Here is a 19,620-nt window from a genome sequence, read left to right as displayed (position 1 = left end):
AAACAAATTAAGAAGAACTCACATGAAAGAGCTATTGCTTGGAAGTTTGATAAAATTCAGATGTGGCTCTATTTGGTCCTGGACTTTTCTTTGTGGGGAGGCAGTTCATAACAATTTCACTATCATTGATGGTAACAGATCTGCATAATACATACAAACACAATATATAGTTATCATTATTACATATATGTAGGTAAAGATTCATATATTTCTAAACATAACCTGCTCAGTCTGTATAATGTTACTTTTATGTATGTTTCCGGGGCTGAGCAGTTGGTATTGAACAACCAATTAGTGTGTTCTTCCCTAGGGAAGATGAGTCCTGCTCTCGGCATCCCTTAGTTGCCTGTAGTTCTTCCTAGTGCTTTGCCCTGGGAAAAGAATGGCGTTCAGTCTCCTCTTCTTGACTGTGCTGATTCAGTTGCTATTGCCAAAGTCCTGGCTACTGACACTTTCCCAGGATGTGGCTGCAGTTCTTCCTGGGGGATGTGTTGCCAGCTGATTCACTTTCTTAATATATAAAGATAAATGTCATGCCTCGCTAATGGAGGAGATCATTCATATTTATGAATTTCTTTCCAGAGAGGAAGAACCTTTAAAAATCTTTCAAGAACTACACTGAACTCACAATATTTTACTGAGGGCATATTCATGACCAAAAATTGACAATTGAATAGATGGCCTTGGATATTTTTCACCAACCGCTGGGGGCTTCGTATTACAGAAGACCAAGGATCTGTTTACAAACATGCATCTTCCACGGTCAGATTACACCAAGGTAATCATATTTTTAATGAATAATTGATAAAATAAAGCAATCTTTTGGAAAATTGCAGGAGAAATTAATTCCACAGTTGTTGAAATCTGGATTTCAGCACTGCATGAGTATTGTTCAAAATAATATAACCCAAACTTTAAGCCTGAGCAGCATGAGGCTCAGAAATTCAGCCCTATACTCCTAGAATCCTGCTCACATTTTACAATAAGATATAATTCAAAATCATATAACCTTTTGTGAAGACACTAATAGAAAAGGCCTCAAAGATAGTCACTTACAATTCCATTATCAAATGGCAAAAGAGATTTGTACGAAGTCATATTTCTTCCAGCATTAATCTCATTACAAGTTAGGATTGGAGATAAAGTCACTTAGCGCTGCCCCCAAATGAGCTGGGACCCTTGATCATTTTTTCTTGTGTGAATCTACTGTAGACTGTTCTGGGCTATCATGACTGATGTCTTAAGATGAGAGAGTATTTAGTATTTTTTTTTTTTGAGAGCAGAGCAATGTTAAATCAAATAACACCTTAGGAATGCATACAATCCCATTAGGATTTCCAGGCATGTAGAATATAGCATGGATAAAGTGTGGAAAGATTCATAGGAAAAGCCTAAAAATGCCATGACAGTTATGTGAGGTGAGTTTGCTCTACGCCAAACAGTATCATTCAATGTCTGTCACCTTATTAACAGTCCTTCATGTCGCTGTTGGCTTGTAAGAGAAAAGGAAATGAAAATGAATGGCTCAAAATCTTTAGAGCAAACTGTGAAGTTACTGTAAATAAATGAGTAGCAGGGTGATCAGCTATGTGATGATCAGTCCATGAATTCTGGGAAAAGGGCAGGATTACAGAGGTCCTGTGGATGTATGCATCTGCTCAGGGGTGGCTGGTATCTCAAAGGACAGCCCAAGACGAGGTGAATTCCGCTGCTCATCAGGTAGAGGGAGCCTAAAGCCTAACCTACATTCTTACAATCGCTCCTGAATTAGCACACAAGGCTTGCGAAGAATTCCTGGAAAGGAGCTGAGTCTGCAAAGACTGCTTGATTAGATCTGCAGTGATGTAGAGAGTTGGAATGTTACAGATCCAGAGCCAGCTTTGGCCTCTTGGATATCCATGTCTTGCCTGCCTCTGTGTTAGAACTGCTGTCCTGTGACTGACAGATAAAGCCTTTTGGAATCTGTTAATCTAGCAGACTGCTAGCTTCCATCAACCCCAGAGCTAAGAATGCAATCAGATGGTAGCCGAGCCCAGGGAAAAGCTTTCTCCATCTCACTGTGCCTTCCACTGTGATGCACTCCACAGTGGATTTTAAGCTTGCCGTGATTAGCAGCTTTTTCATTCCATAAAACTATAAACTTCATGAAACTGCTTCCGTATTAGAACATGGAACCTGTGTAACCTAAAGCTGTGTCCCTAGGGCCACGGTCACTTGAATACTTCAAGAGTAAACTATCTCTTTTCTCCCTTTTGAAATGAAAGCTCCATCTTTTTGTTGTTTTGTGATCACAGGCTGCACCCCGAGGCTCCTTGAGTTTTTCCAAATCCACAAGATGTTCATGGATTGGTACACATTCTTGGGTGTTGGAAAGCTTGAACAAAATCCCAAGTGGGTATGGGTCAGTGAGTTCCCACCAGTGACAAACGAGGACACAGCTCAAGGAGTTGCCCTTTCTCCACTCTCAGGTCGACCACATGTTGATAAGAACTCTGGACCACTGCCAACCTGATTTAAAAATCTGGTGAATGACTGCCAGAACAGGATCACACAATTCTGCCCCTGAAGGGAAGAAATGTTTGTTCACAGCCCCATTTATTTATTAGCCACTAAATCTATTATGCAAATGAAATTGTGGGGGGAGGGGAACCACTGTGTTTATCCTTGTGGGTGAAATGCTTATGGAAGAGAAGCCATTGAATATTAAAATACTTGCCGTTTTGTAAACTTACGCTATACAGACTTAAAAAGTCGGTAAATCTATTTGTTTAAAGTGTGCTAATGGATAGATAACCAGTTAAAATAGGCACATGTTTACTTTGCACCAACTGCAAGCAGTTCTTCTGTCTAAGGTCCCGGAGAATGTGCGGCACTGACAGGAGACCCAGGCATTGTTCTGAAGACAGAGATCTTAAAATTAGTGGGGAAAAACTCTCTAGCAGCTTATGGGAATGTGAACAAAATTATTACAGGGTTTTTGTGCAGTAGAAAAAAAAGGCTTTACAGGAAAAACTGGATGGGATCCAGGTAAAATCACAGAGTCTGTCACTTCTCCTGCAAGGTAGAAACAGGATAAGCTTCTGCAGGTAGGACTACCTGGCGGGTCTTTGTGTGAGGAGACTACAGGGGACAGGTCAAGGGCAAAGTGGGCTGGGCAAGACAAGATGTCGGTAGTCTGTTCTGGGTGATGATGGGCTTAGAAACTGTGATCCATTGGCTTTCTCCTGTTTTCCTTCTGCTCTTTTCACACATCAATTGCTCTTCTGTGTCAGCTCCCTACAGACATGACCCTGTACTGGAAGGCAGTCGGGGGAGAATGTGTATGAGAAGATGACACCAGCTTCAGGAGTCAGGGAGTAGGGTTCTTATCATTCTCATCACATAGGAAAATGACGAGGATAGAATCTACTAGCCAAATATTTGAGAAAAAAAAACAACAACAACATAAGAAACGATGTTTAAAAGACATTCAAGGTATGTTGGGTAGCAACTGGTGTGCTGTGATCACACTTTCATCTCACACCTATGAGACCTAGGCTTCCTTGCCTGGATCTGTGCTGGTGGTGGGCTTACAAGAACCTCTGGTGCAGAAATCAATCATGGACTTACAGTGGCCAGCAGGAGTCTCCTGCCTAGAAGAGAACGAGCCCCTGTGACCAACTAAAGAGTTTGTTCTACTCTGGTAGCTGTGTTTCTCAGCTATTCCTGTTACTCACAGATGACCAGGTCATGAACATAAGGATGTATCTTCAAACACCATTCCTGGGACTCCTCAGGTGACACTGGTAAGAGCCAGCTCTGCTTCCCTGTGCAGAAGTGGAGAACTGCATGAGGCACAGCACTACAGGTCCCAGCGTGTAAGTCCCTGGTGTTCTTCCTCTTCATGGGCTGTTCCACATATCATATGCCGCAACCTCCATATACTGCGTTCGTAGGGAGAAGATGTGGTCCAGAAGGTGAGATGCCCTTTGTCAGTGGATAAAATAACGATAATACATTCCCTGCCTTCAGTTTTCCATTGGTAAAGTATGAGACAATGCTCCAAAATTAAAATTAATTACAGTATAGTAAGGGGTCTCCTGAGCCACGGATATTATCTTAGCTCTTGGAAAGTCCCAGGCCTGCAGATAACTAAGAGGGGAGCAAGAAAAACAACACCCAGTTGATGTTAAGGTCCTAAAGCTTCCCATCCACCTTTGAATCCTTTCCTCTTAGGCCAGTCTCTGCTCCATCCAGGCTTCCAGCTGAGAGTAACCCATTTAACCCCAAACTTAACAATACACATGTCCATAAATAAAGCATCTGAACAGAAATCTGGGTACTTTGTAGCTAAGCCAAGCTGTTAAGTGAAATTAATGATCAAATGAATAAAAGAAAAATAAAAATCAGTGAAACTGTGGAATGCTGCTATATACATCACTAGAACTTAAAAAAAAAAAAAACCCAAAGGCAAGGTCTAATGAAACTATAATCACATCTTTTTCATGAGCAAAGATGAATTGGAGCTATATATTACAAGAACCTACTTGCACCTGTGGAAATGGCCTGGAATATTTAACACTAAAACAACACAGCCCAAAACAAATAAAAGAATTTGGAGAAAAGAAGATGCCTCCTAATGACCACAAATGAAATATCACACACTCCACCTGATCAGAGAAGGAAGATAACCTCATTATGTCATGAGCATCCTCGAAGCCTGGACACATTGGAGCAGCTGTGAAAAGCCACAGGGCGCCTGGTCACCAGGGACTCTATAGCAAGAATCACTGTTCTTTGGGCATCAGGGTCATAGACAAAGTCATAGGCATGTAGGCAACCATGGGATGTGCCCCGAGCTCCCCTGGGAAACTGATTTTTGCAGGAGCATTCTGGAGCCACTGCAGTTGTTGCTGAGCTTGCTCCTCTCTTCAGCTGGGTCCTGGTCCTCGGGAAGAGGCATTTCCAGTGCCTGAAGATGGGGCTTATGCTTCACCTGGCATTTCAGCTATTGACTTCAGAAGGTTAAGATTGTCAGGTTACCTTACAGCTGGTGAAGTAAGTCAACAGTAATTACTTTGCTAGAAACTAGAAAAAAAATTTAATTTCTTCTTGTAGATTTGAAAACTGATTTTTCATTATCTCTCTACACATCTGAACACTAACAGATGAAGTTTCACACAAAGCCCAGAGTTGACGTTGCACATTCTTTGGAAATTTAAGGTAATAGATTTTACTTCTTTGATACTGAGAGGGATGATATAGGTAATTCTTTACTAAATTTCAAGCAAACTAACAATACAGCCTCTCTCCATTTACATGTGCCTCTAAAGATTTTCTACATTCTATTTGGCCTCTTCCTCACGGCATTGTTAATGAATATCATTGAAGGATGTTATATAATTCCAATTTTACCTTTTTATCTTGGTGTCTTGGTAGAAATGACACTTCCTAAAAGGGCTCATGTCATAAGTATTCTTGGCGGTCATTTTGACATGCTTGGGAAGAGAGAACCTTAAATGGGGAATTGCTTCCTTTCAGATTGGCTTATAGGAATGCCTGCCAATCATTTATCATTTTCTTGATTAATAATTGATGGAAGAGGGCCTAGCCTACAGGTGACAATCCCAGACGGGCTGTACTTGGTTGTATATGGCAGCAAACTGAGCAAAAGTGAGGAGCAAGCAGGAAGCAGGATTTCTCCAGTGCTTCTCTTCTTTTTTCACCAGCAGGCTTCTGCCTTGGTTTTCCGTGTAAACTGGCTAAACACTTTCCTCCTCAATTGAGTTTTGGTCTTGTTTTTTTTGTCTCAATGACAAGCAGAGCAGGAGAGCTGTGGTGATTTGAATAGGTATGGGTATAGACCGAAGTTTCTGTCCTGCCAAGTACCACAGCCATTCAATCCCAAATAAACACACAAAGATTTATATTAATTATAAAGTGTTTGGCCTATTAATTATGCTTATTACTAACTAGCTCTTACAACTTAAATTAACCTATAATTATTATCTAGTTTAGTCACATTGTTTGGCACCTTTTTTCATGAAGGCATTCTCATCTTGCCTCTTCTGCATCTTGTGAGCAACTGTATCTCTGCCTTTCCTCTTCCAAGAATTCTCCAAGTCTGGTCATCCCACCTATACTTTGTGCCTGGCTACTTGTCAGTCAGCTTTTTATTAAACCAATACAAGTGACAAGTCTTTACAGTGTACAAGAGCATTATTCCATGGCATTTCTCCCCCTTTTTTCTTTTCCGAACAAGAACCCCAAATCTAATCTCATTTGTTTAACTTTTCCTGACAATTATCCATAACAACTTGTAACCAACACTCTAAACAAAGAGAAACATACATAATCCATTTTTGGGGAATGTGGGCATAGTTTTCTTGGTTACTTCCTGCTGATTGAGGAGCACTAGTAATCCTTGGGGGACCCTGAGAAAGTTTAGGATTATAGTCAAATCCTGACTGGAGTATTCGGTGAGGCTGGATCATGTATCCAGTCACCTTGAAGATATTCTGGATGTAGAATTTAAAGGGAGCTGCAACAACGACACTCTGAGATGTTGGATCATCTGGGCCATCCGCTCCTATTAGAGATTTTTCATGGGGTCTTCCTCCATCAAACCTGATTTTTCTTAACCCAGAATGAATCCACAACTTCTCGTTTCCTATGGAAACAAAAGCAAAATCTCTACTCCAAAGCAACATTTTTTGACTTAAATTTTGAAGTCAAGACATTTTCAAAATATATAGGTTGTATTAGTCTATCAGCATTTATAATCAAATATCTTTTAGCAGCTGTTGTTACTCCTTCCTCAGCAGTCAAACAAGCCAAAGACACCACAAGAACATACAGTATCAAGACTCTCTATACTCTCTATGTATTTTCCACCTTTACATGGCATTTTTATTACTCTATTTCTTTTTTTAGGATTTTATCTGTCCTTTTCTTTTATTTCATGAGCTTACATATATTTTTAAACAAACTGTAAACCATTTAGAGTTTTTTTTTTTATCTGAATCTGTCTTTACTGTATTTTGGGAGAGGCTGTATGTTTGTTTCCAGGCTGTTCAGACCCAAAATAACCACTTAGAAACTTTATTATTTAAATAACTGCTTGGTCAATCACTTAAGTGTATTGCTATCTAGCTTTTTGGTTAAACCATTTTCTATTAATCTGTGTATCACCACATGACTGTGGCTTACTGGGTAAAGTTCCATCCAGCATCCGGCATCTGTTTCTGGTGGGGCTACATGGCTTCTCCTGACTCTGCCTTTTTTCTCCCAGCATTTAGTTTAATTTTGCCTGCCTAGCTCTATTCTGTCCTATCACAGGCCAAAGGGATTTCTTTATTCATTAACCAATAAAAGCAACACATAGACAGAATAACTTCCTACATCAGTTGTATATCTCTGTCTTTTTCTGACGACATGAGTCTTTAATCTGCTAAGTGAAATGGCTAGGATTAAACCAGTGGCTTTAGTGGCTGGTTGCACCTCATTCATTGGCTTCACAAGAGTTTAGCTTAATGGAGGAGGTACTGGCAGGAGCCACATTTATTGCCACAAACTCTGAAGTTTCTAGGTGCGTGCCACTGGCTGTTCATAAACATCATTTAAATGTTTGGTAGCAGAGCCTCTTAAAACAGCTATGTAGTTTTTGCTGCTAACACTAAGTAAGGGAATCTCTCTTAAAGGAGCCATGCCTATGCTTGCCACCTAAGAAAATGCTGCTACCAAGAAGATGTGCTTGACTCTGTTATTTTGTGTCTATAATCCCTTCCCAAGCTCTCTCAGGTTTCACATGGATGTAGTTGCCCCATGTTGGGTGTCATTTGTAGATGGAAGTTTTGTCCCTCTGGTCCCACAGCCATTCAGTCCCAAATAAACACATAGAAGTTTATATTAATTATAAACTGTTTGGCCTATTATTCCCTAGCTCATTATTACTAACTAGCTCTTACAACTTTAAAAGACCCATAATTCTTATCTATATTTAGCCACATGACTTTGTAACTTTTCTCAGTAAGGTATTCTCATCTTGCTTTCTCTGCATCTGGCTGGCAACTGTGTCTCTGCCTTTCCACTTCCCAGAATTCTTCTAGTCTGGTCACCTCCCTATACTCCTACCTGATTACGGGCCAGTGTTTTATTAAATCAATATGAGCAACAAATCTTTACAAAAACAAGAGCATTATCCCACAGCATACGGTACCCCATAGATTCATGGTGGGCCCATAAAGAGTGGCACTATTATGAGGTGTAGCCTTGTTGGAGGAAATGTGCCACTGTAGGGGCAGGTTTCAAGGTTTCATATGTTCAAGCTGTGCTTAGTGTGAGACAGTTGCTCCTGCTGCCTGTAGGTCAAAATGTAGAATTCTTAGCTCCTTCTCCAGCACCATTTCTGCCTACCTGCTACCATGCTTCTTGCCTTGATGATAATGAACTAAACCTCTGAAACTATAAGCCAGTCCCAGTTAAATATTTTTCTTTTTAAGAGCTGCGTTGGTTCTTCTGACTCTTCACAGCATAAAAACTCTAAGGCAAGAGTGCAGCCCGATTAATTAAAACCCAGAGACAGAAATTGGGGTTCAGCCTGAAGGTTAGAAAAGCAAAACAGCCAACCACTGGCTCTTACCTCTGCCTCAGTTCAAAATGGTGATCCTGCCTTCAGGAATCTCAGAGTAAGACAGTGAGTAAGAGCTATCTCCTCCCGTCTTATATTTCTCTCTAGTGCTGGGATTAAAGGCATACACCACTACCACCCAGTTTCATTGACAAGCTAGTGTGTCTACTGGGATTAAAGGTATGTGTCACCACTGCCTGGTCTGTAAGGCTGATCAGTGTGACTGTTTTATTCTCTGAACTTCAAGAAAGCTTTATTTATTAAAATACAAATAAAATATCATTACACATCAGTTTAGAATTTGTCACAGGGTAGAGACCCCAAAATTGGTAGACTACAATTTTCTTTATCCTTCTCAAACATTAGGCCCATGATGCCTATAGAATTTCCTGCAATTAGAGGCTTAAATAGAGGTATTGAAAGACAGAGCAATAAGGACATGGGAGCTGCCACATGGGGTCAGAGTAACAGAGGGGTTACTGAGATGTGAGAATTCTCTTTAGAAGGTCAGACTAGCTGAAATATACAGGGATCAGAGTGACAGGGAATGTGTGAGTCCTCTCAGTTCATCAAGTCTCCACGTAACATCAGAAGGCAAACAGGGTTTTGCACCCCTCATTGTGTATCTCATGCCATTTCCCAAGGACTCATATACTGTATTATTAATATGTGTACTGAAATATCAAGAAGCAATGTCATCATGACTATTAGCCACCATAAACAAATATTTTAGATTCTAAATGAAGCATCTTCATTATGCATAAGAATACTTTCAAAAGATACATAGTCTTCCATTCAGATTTCCATATTTCTCAAATACCACAAATTATAAAAGATTTTTACTGTTAATCAGATAAACAATTATTGCATTATAAATTATGTCTAAATATAGGTTCTTTGGGAAAGCAATATAACAATATTCCAGGCATAAATTTTCATTTAGATTTGAGTAAGAAGCATTCATCATGATTCTTTTAAATTCTTATCTGAAGATGCTAATGGTGACAACTTTCACAAAAAGGTGTTTGTAGACAAATGCACACAGTACAAATTAAAAATTAATATAAAAACAATTATAGTTTTTATGTTAATTTAAATGCCTTTCAAAAACGTTTTATTGTATCAAAGAATTTAAAGTGCACTTTTAGAATTCACTAGAAATTTAATTTTAAATCCTCAGAATCTCTTGAATAATCCCTTATTAGCACTGAAATTATTTCCACTGCTCTTTTGTAATGGTTCACTACCAGGTCATCTGTACTGAGAAATAGACCTTGGTTCTCATGGTGCCTCACTGAAACCCCTGGGTTACCACAGTTTGCAGCTCTGGTGCTGACGATGGACATTTCCTTTCTCCCTCCACTCTCATCAGTACATAGAACACCAGGAGCAGCTGGCAGGGCTCCAGTCCTCCTAACCTTCTCTTGGCTAACTATGGACTAGATTAATACACTGGTCTGTGTCAAAGAACTCAACTCAGTGCAAAGTAGAGCATGAGAAATGTGTGATCATTGGGCGTGGCGGCTGACCTCTACTCTGGAGGGTGTGACAAGGCTACCCCTCTCTCCTCAGCAACCAGGAGCACTGCACTTAATTTCTGAATTATTATCTCTCCTAGAGGATGAGAGCGTTGGTTCTCATTGGCTGCTGTACCCAGGCAGAACATCAGAGGACAGCTATGCACAAGCTTGGCAAATGGCTCTGTAAGATTTGTTCATCTGCTTCTTTCTGTTGGTGGTATCTGTGTAGAATCTACTATTTATCTGTTACAAACAGCAATGCAACGAACACTTGCATTTATACCTCACAGAGCATGCGCACACTCAGTTATCTTGGAGCTCAGCGCTTGTTCATCCCCCTTTCCCACATGGATCCTAGGTGCATTGCTGTCCGTTAGACTGTTTTGCACAGAACTGCTGACTTTGACCATGGGCCATCATGCACATTGTACTGCTTGACCTGTCTCTGAGTACAAATAGCACTGTATCTTCTCAGAAGATTAGCTTTCCTTTCCCAGGTTTTAAACTAACCTGTTCTCATGAACTGCCCACGTTTGGTTGACTTTACCTTGCTCCTCTCAGTTCTGGCAATACTCTGTCTTAGTACTGGATTCTTCCATGATGATGTGACCCCAGTTCAGGAAAAGCGATCCCCCTGGCTGAGGGACATGACTCTACAATATAAGATAGCTGGTCTCTTCTGGTGTTCAGTTAATATTTCCACAACTATATCTATAGTTGACAAAGGGCTGTGCCTTTTTTTGTACAACATACATATTTAAATATAAATATATGCTTTTTTAATTACAAGAATTAGAGGATTTCTTTCATCTGACTTTAAATAATATCTCTAATATTAGGAACATTAGGAATCCTTCTATGAATTCTCCTGAGAAATTATATTTTTGGTGAATTACTCATTTATCTCTTTTCTGGCCAGTTTACATTTTCTGCTAAATTGGGAGCTTAGTTTGCATAAGCTGTATTTACTCCATTTCATCCAGAACTCAAATATATTTGCATTGGGGTTGATGACGTATTGCATCATCTGGCTTTAAATCATTATTAATGTACCCTCTTCTAATTTCTATACATGTTTAACATGCACAACATATCTTAACACGTGTATGTGTGTATGCGCGCGCACATGTGTTTGTGTGTTACCTTTGGGCCAGGAGTGTCCTCTAGGGATTCTGTGTTTAGAAACTTGGTCCCTAGATGGTGGCTCTCTTTGGGGTTGTATTACCTTTAGGACTGTAGGTATGGCTGGCAAAAGAAGATCCCTGGAGGCTGGACTTCCAAGGTTGTGCCAGCCTCTGGTTACTGTCTCTCTATGTCTTGATCAGTTACAATGTAAACAGCTACAAAAAGCTCCTGCCACCAGAGACCAAGACACTTCATTTGCCTTCTTCTCTGTGAAACATTGTAAACCTTGAGTTACAATAGCCGTCTCCCCTGTACATTGTCTGTACTTTGTCATCATATAAAGTTCAGACACAGCGCATTGCTTACTCAAGTCACACCTCCTCCTATCTCATTAAAGTTCCTTTTCTCTGAGGTAAAAGACAGAGCTGGACTCCTCTCTTGGAAACATCCTGTGCTCAGGCCAGGATGCTGACACAGGTGCTTGCTGTGTAGCTCATCACCAGCCTCATTCTGCCTCCAGCTCCCAGCTTCAGACTTGCGAGCCACGCCTCCATTGCCTCTGCCCTTTCTCACAGAAACATTTATGTCTTCCCCATTTAAAAGAGGCATCACCTGTAAGAAAGGACTGATTTTGCATCTTGCAATAGTCCCTGTTTTGCTTGGCTAGTTTCCCTTCTCCTTTGTCTGGTTTGCTATTGCAAAGACCAAGATTTAGCTTTTTGACGACAGCTACTGTTTTTATCAGTTCATCACTAAAACACATTTTTCTTCACTCTCTTTTCACTTTATTGATCTTTTTATAACCTCTGGTTGGACCTTTAACTGAGAATAAATTTTATTTTCATGCTTTTGTTTTTACTGTTGTGAGTGTTTAAAACTGCGACGTAGCAGAGCTTCAATGCCTGAGATTATTTTGCTCTTAACCTTTGACTTTGAAATACTTACAGACAGCACAGAAAAGTACTGCCCTAGAACTGCCATTGTGACCTCCATCCTACTTCTTCATCCTATTAGCTTCATATATGAGCATGGGCACTTGTCCAAACCCAAGACACCTGGATTGGAGCAGCTATGCTAACCAGGAGGCAACTGGTATGGCCTCCCAGGTCTCTTCACACAGTGCTGCTCCTGGGGCCTCATTCTGTATTTGTCATCCACATTCCCTCTGCGATGTAAATCTTTGTCTGTTCTTAGCTTTCACAGCTTTGACACTATAGTAAAAGTTTTTGTTGTTGTTGCTGTTGTTTTGTCCTTTGCTTTTTCCTGACATCTACACACAGTGGGTTGGAGCCATGGTTATTATTCAAGGAGAGTCACGGGAAGAACGTGCTTTTTCCAACACGTCCTGTCAGGAGTAGATGCTGAAATCTGTCCTTCCCGGTACCTGATGCCTCCTTGTGTTATGATATCTTATGGCAGCCAAACCCAATGATTTCCTCTTTGAAGCTGTTTGCAGGAAGCCAAATTCATTTCTGGGCTTGAGTTTCATAGGCTGACAGTGCATCAAGGGTGAGCCCCCACAGTCAAGGTTCCAAGGGCCCCAACTCTCTTCCAGTCTCTCCAGTGTCTCTCTGTGGGAAGAGTGTCCCAACCTCCACTTCCACTCATTATCTCCCTGTCCTTTAGCGTGATTCATTCCAGACTGCCACATGATCAGAAACTTGGGGACTGGGTCCCTGTCATGGTTCTGCTGGAAGACAGAGGAGCCTCTAAGAGGTAGGGCCTAGTGAGAGCCATTAAGTTCTTTCTTTCTTTCTTTCTTTCTTTCTTTCTTTCTTTCTTTCTTTCTTTCTTTCTTTCTTTCCTTCCTTCCTTCCTTCCTTCCTTCTTTATTTATTAAAGATTTCTGTCTCTTCCCCACCGCTGCCTCCCTTTCCCTCCCCCTCCCCCAACCAAGTCCCCCTCCCTCGTCAGCCCAAAGAGCAATCAGGGTTCCCTGCCCTGTGGGAAGTCCAAGGACCACCCACCTCCATCCAGGTCTAGTAAGGTGAGCATCCAAACTGCCTAGGCTCCCACAAAACCAATAGGTGCAGTAGGATCAAAAACCCATTGCCATTGTTCTTGGGGTCTCAGTAGTCCTCATTGTCCGCTATGTTCAGCGAGATCTGTTTTAACCCAGGCTTTTTCTGACCCAGGCCTGCTGGCCTTGCTGAGTTCCCGATAGGACATCCCCATTGTCTCAGTGTGTGGGTGCACCCCTCGCGGTCCTGAGTTCCTTGCTCGTGCTCTCTCTCCTGGTGCTCCTGATTTGGGCCTTGAGATTTCAGTCCGGTGCTCCAATGTGGGTCTCTGTCCATTAAGTTCTTAAGAGTGTGTCCTGAGGAAAATCATAGGACTCCTCTTTCTTTATGTCCGGTACTGGCCACCAATTTTGTTTCATGACTCAATGTCACCATCATTTGACCTGCAGCCCCAAAGTTACCTCGGGTCTGTGTTTGTTTTCTCATCAAATATTTTGGTGATAAACTGATGAGGTATAGTGTCTACCTCATAGAGTTGACACCAGGGTTAAATTAGCCTTCGTATAAAATAGTTTAGATCTTATTTAGCACAAAGTAGAATTACTTAAGAGGCAGCCCTCTACATTCATCTGTGGGGGTTATCTTGAGTACATTAATTAACTTTGGAAGATCCATACTAAGTGTGGGTGGGACCGTTTCCTGGGCTTTGAATCCTAGATTAAATAAAATGAGAAAGAAAACTGAACAATGTGCCTTCATTAGGAGCTCACTGCTTCCTGACCGTGGGTGTCATGTGACCAGCGACTGAAGTTCTCACCACCACGGTGACTTCCCTACCATGATGGACAGTGGGCCACAGTAATCCTTTTCTACCCTAAGTTACATTAGTCAGCGTTTTTCTTCGCATCAAGAGGAAAAGAAACCCAGACAAACAGTGATTCCAAAAGTTGGTGTTCAGGGCTGCTTCTGTTGTAGACATTGGACATGGGCTCTTACACAGCAGTCTGTAGGATACAAATAGTGGAAGGGATAGAGAGGGCTCCTCGGCCTCCTATGGACTGCTCGGCTTACTAGCAGGACCAGGGCAGTTCTGAGACCCAAGATTCTGAGTTTAGAGCAGCTTCTTGCTTGTTTCAAGCCATCAAGTTTCTGCATACAAATATTCTAAAATATTTTTTTCCCTTTAAACAGCTGAGTTATGCTTTGAACAGTGTAATTAGCATATAAAGGGTGAGTTTTCCACCTAGAGGCACCTGAGGCATTTTGGATTCAAGTCTCTGGAAATGACCTTGCTTTTAAGGTATCTTCAAATCAAGATGCTCTCGCTCTTCCCATGAGCGCTTTGCTCTGGAGATGAAGGGGAGGCATTGTTCCAAGCACAAAGGGGCCCTCACACTAGCCAGGCCCGGCTGACTCCAGGGTGCTTTTATAAAGTCTCATCACACAGCAGAGGTGGTGGAAGTGCAGGATGCTGGCTCTCGGCTCACCACTGTTTACTACACCTTCCACCCCTCCAAATACGGAAGAACAATTGTGTAAAGCTGCTATGCTTGCCACTTGCAGGTTAATTTCCATACTGCAAACATGCACGTTGACCCTTCCTTGCACTCCAAGACACCACAGAACTTGGAAGATGTGTCCAAGACTCACAGAACTTGGAAGATGTGTGCAGGCCCCGTTTTTGACTGGTCGTTGCTGGAATACTGACTGAATTGGCATAAGGTAGACATAAAATTTTCCAACTCTTGGCATAGCTGCCTACAGTGACTAACTTGTGGCTACAAGCCCTAAGTTCTGGTGCCTTGGGTAGCAAAATGGTAGGGACCCCTCTCCTGACTATAGAGGTACCTAACCCTTGAGGTTTTTCATTACAAAACATTAAAACCATGTACTCTGTGCTTTCATTGAGTCTGAGGTTTATTTTCTTCTTTGTTTCCCCAATTCAGGAACTTCCCTAGTTGTTCTGAGGGAACACAACCACCTTTAATCTCTTGTGGTCCTTCATGGTCAGTAGGCAATAGGCTGGTGAGGCTTTGAAACCTGACAGGAATGACCAAGATTTGAACTAACTTTTTTTTTTTTCTGTTTGCCTTGGGAACCAATGAGGCTAACAGTGGTGGGAATGAAGTGCATGGTGGTGCCCAGGTTGCTTCTAGATTACACGTTATTTATAGGATATGCCTAAGTTCTCATTTCCTTGGCATCTGTCAGCTCTGCTTGATGGAAGAACACCAAGTCAGAGCAGGAGAGCAGTGGTTAAGGGCTTGGTGGTTGTGGTTCTGAGGTATCTGCACATATCAGGTCTGTTACTGTCCACAAGTTAAACTGCTGGTTAAATAGCATCCACTCCACTGTTGGTTTATTTCAGATTCAGACACTGACTTGGTCAAGGCACAATGAGGACCAACACTTTGAGAGAAGAGCTTGTTCCAGCTGCCAGACACAGAGCGATACCTTTGAGAAGGATGGAGGAGAGTAGGCATGTTGAGAGCAGGCGATGCTCTATTCTAAGTTACTCCGTGTTATATAAAATGATGGCCTTTCAGGATCCACCTTATACTGGAAGACTCCATTTACAAGTAACTTTTTACTTTATTTTTGAAGAGAGAGCAACAGAAGGCCCTGGGTGGGCTCAGAAACATCTGTAAAGCACAATCCATTGAATACAGACTAAACAACTTATTCCTGTGAGTAGAAAGAGGGCTACCCAATAAGTTTATTTTGGTGAATTGAGACTAACAGAACACATGGTGTATTAAATAATATCAGGAAAAACAGGTCCAAGAACTAATTGGATATTCTAGTGTAAATGGAAACCGGACTTTTGCTTTCCAGACACCCAGACCCAAATAATTATACAAAACTATATTAATTAAAAAACTGTTTGACCAGTGGCTCAGGCATATTCCTAGCTAGCTCTTACATCTTAAGTTAACTCATTTCTATTGTTTTAGATTTTACTACAAGGCTTGTGGTTTGTTATCTCACATCTTGCTTTTTGGGTAGCTACGTGATATCTGCCTGACTCTGCTTTCTTTTTCCCTGCATTCAGGTTAGATTTTCCAGATAGCTATATTCTGCCCTGCCATAGGCCAAATCAGATTCTTTATTGGCCAATGGTAATAAAACATATTCACAGCATTCAGAGGGGAATCCCAGGTCATATCTGCTTTTGTGTCTAAATAAAAAGGAAGGTTTTAACTCTAACATAGCAAAATTATATATAACAAAACAGGTATCAAGCAAAAATTATAGTTGCAATATTTAGGCTCTTTGTGTCTGGCAAAATTAAAGAAAATAGTCTATCATGGATTTAACTTTGTGAGTTTAAAGTTTCATATCTAATTTATCTTTTATCATAACTAAGAAAAACTATAACTATTTGTCTTCAACTCCATCAAAGATCCCAGAAGGATATAATATTACCTAAGTAAACAGGAAGTGCATTGTAAGCAACTTCCTAAGATCTAGAAATGATAGAGACATTTTGCTGCCTGGCTAGTCACCCAAAGTTCTTTTGTAATGTTGGAGCTTCCATCTTCAGTCTACTTGCCCATAGTATCTGGCAGACTTTTGAATCCTAGATTAAATAGGAATGATGATGCAGGAAAATTGAAAGTATGTTTTTCCTATATTGGCAGTTTGTCAGTCACTTTCTTCTGTGTCCTACAGAATGTCTGGGAGACTCATTCAGGAAGCATGAACCCTCACCTTCTTTTGGCAACTTCAGCAGTCATTTTTATGTGGGCCCTGCAAGTCCAGTTCATACAGCTTACCATCAAGCAGTCCAGGCAAGATCAGTTTCTTGCCCAAATGGCTAGCCTTGTCACATTGAAGGCAAATTTCATAAAAAGATTTTTCACTGCTCATCAGCCTCTCTGAAGTAAGTGGTGCTGCCAGAAGCAGACGTGCCTCACTGCTGAGAAAAGTCTAAGTTCTTAAAACCTTTTAAATGCCATATTCTGTAAGTCCGTGAAGTGCAGAAGATTATCTAATTGAAATACATACATGTCTTACATGTCTGTAGTTCTAGAAAACCTAACTAACATAGCTTAAAGTTTGATTGTTAAAGGTGACTGTCTATTAATCTGAATTTCTCAATTATACATTAGAGTTTAAATGAGCTGTATAAACATAACATTTAAACAAGAGTAGAAATATATATATATATACATACATATCTTAAACTTGTATCACTAAACCAGAGTCCATACAAATGTAAATTATTCATTTCTATATCATATCCTATCATATCTCCCACCTTTTTTTAGAAAAAGATTGACTGTGACTATTAACTACTTATAATTAATCCCCTTTAAATGAAAATAAACATTTATTTTTTAAAAAAAATTGGGAATTTGGGCATTGTTTTCTCCAAACTGCTTCCTGCTGTTTGTTGGGTGAAGTATTTTTAGGGTTCATGGAGACCTTTAGGGGTTCTTGTTCCATCAAACTGCATTAGACTAGATGGAATCTATAGTTTTCATCCTCTGTGGAAACAAAAGCAGGACTTCTTTTCTAAAGTAACATATCCTTTGACTCAAATTTGGAAGTCAAGATACCTTTAAAATATATGTGTTGGCTTAGTTTAGCAGATCCCACAATCAAATATTTAGGCGTTAACTCATTAACAGTCAAAAAACCCAAATAAAGCAAATAGTACGCATAGTTTAGAATCTCTGTTTATAGTCCATCTTTATGTGGCTTATTTTTTGTTAAACTCTATTACTTTTTAATATTTATTTTATTATCTTTACTCCTTTGATCTATGACTGTCTGTAATCTTTCATCTCTCTCTACTAAGCTTATCCAACACTGTGACCCATTCAAAGTTTCTTTTTTGTCTGAATCTGTCTTATTGTGTATCTGTAATCATTTTCTATGTGAAAGAGACTTTTTTTTTAAAGATGGCTTAGCAGGCATGGTTAGGACTAAAGCTGCAGCTTTGCATGCTGGCTCCACCCCATCCATCATGGCAGAGGTATGTTCACCACCTCTGCAAGCTATTCTCTGCCCAGCTCTAGGAACCCAGTGGGTTTATGTCACCATTAAGCAGTTTGTAGCACTCTGCTCACAATACCATTCAAGTGCTCTGTAGCAGGATCTCCCAAAGAGCCAGGGCCATTCCTGCTGCCAGTTAGAACCAGGAAGCTGCCTCTTAAAGGAGCCAAGCAGTTTTCACTGCCAATGCTGAGTCAGGAAGCCTTCTCTTAAAGGAGCCACATCTCTGCTTGCTGCCAGCAAACAGAGTCTATCTGAAAATATGTGATTACCAATAAGCCCCAATTGATTTTGAAGACCTTTATTTTTTAAACTTTTTAAAACTTTCTTAGGCTTTATGTAGATGTATATTGCTAAACATTGGGCACCATTATGTAAAAGGTAACTGGGCTTTTGTTTTCTGGCCATCCAGACCCAATTAATCACATAAAACTATATTAATTGCAACACTGTTTGGCCAGTGGCTCAGGCATATTCCTAGCTAGCTCTTATATCTTAAATTAACCTGTTTTCATTATTTTAGATTTCATCACAAGGCTTGTGGTTTGTTACCTCACATCTTGCCTCTTGGGCAGCTACATGACATCTGCCTGATTCTACCTTCTTTTTCCCACATAGCTATATTCTGCCTGCTATAGGCCAAAGCAGCTTCTTTATTAACCAATGGTAATAAAACATATTCACAGCATATACAGGGGAATCCCACATCACTCTAGATCAAGGAAGGGGTGTAGCTTTCCTGTCTGGGTACAATAAAATTTTTAACATCTAGCAGTATGATGGTCCCACACCAACCTATCATCTAATGCCTAGTATGTGCTTTGAGGGCTGATAAACAGAAGACTCCCTGCCTGTCCCTGGAACTTTGGTCTTCTATTTGTTGACATGGCCCACTTGACTTCCTATTTGTTCACCAGTCACCCATCAGGACCTGAATAAAAAATCCTCTATTTCCTACTCTTAGATGAAAGTTTGACCTTTCACCTTACAGCTGTAACATCTTTGCTCTCAAAGCCTGACTCCTGACAGTTCCTTCCTAGCATTGGTGTGGTTCATTATCTTCAGACTTTATCAATATATTTCTGAAAATTCTTTAATTTTACTGTGTTCTTCTTAACTTGCATTCATTCTGTATTTAATAAATATGTGCCTAGAGATACATAAACTTACTACATGTTGTGTAATATGTGATGAGAGTTAATGTTAGCAATTAAAATAAAAAATAAAATAAAAAATAAAAGAAATAAAAAAACCTACATTTGCTTTGGTTAGGATACCAAGATATGTAGGATTATATAACAAAATGCTGAATCTGAAACAACCAAGCTTTGTGAATTTCTTTATTCAATAGATTTTCTGACATTGTGGAAATGTATAAACATGCTCATATATGTTCTGAGCACAG

The sequence above is a fragment of the Alexandromys fortis genome, unplaced genomic scaffold (genome assembly GCF_014885135.2).
Source record: "Alexandromys fortis isolate MF-2015 unplaced genomic scaffold, M_Fortis_MF-2015_v1.1 scaffold_237, whole genome shotgun sequence".
In the NCBI taxonomy this organism is placed as follows: domain Eukaryota; kingdom Metazoa; phylum Chordata; class Mammalia; order Rodentia; family Cricetidae; genus Alexandromys; species Alexandromys fortis.
Note: the sequence above shows the minus strand (reverse complement) of the source record.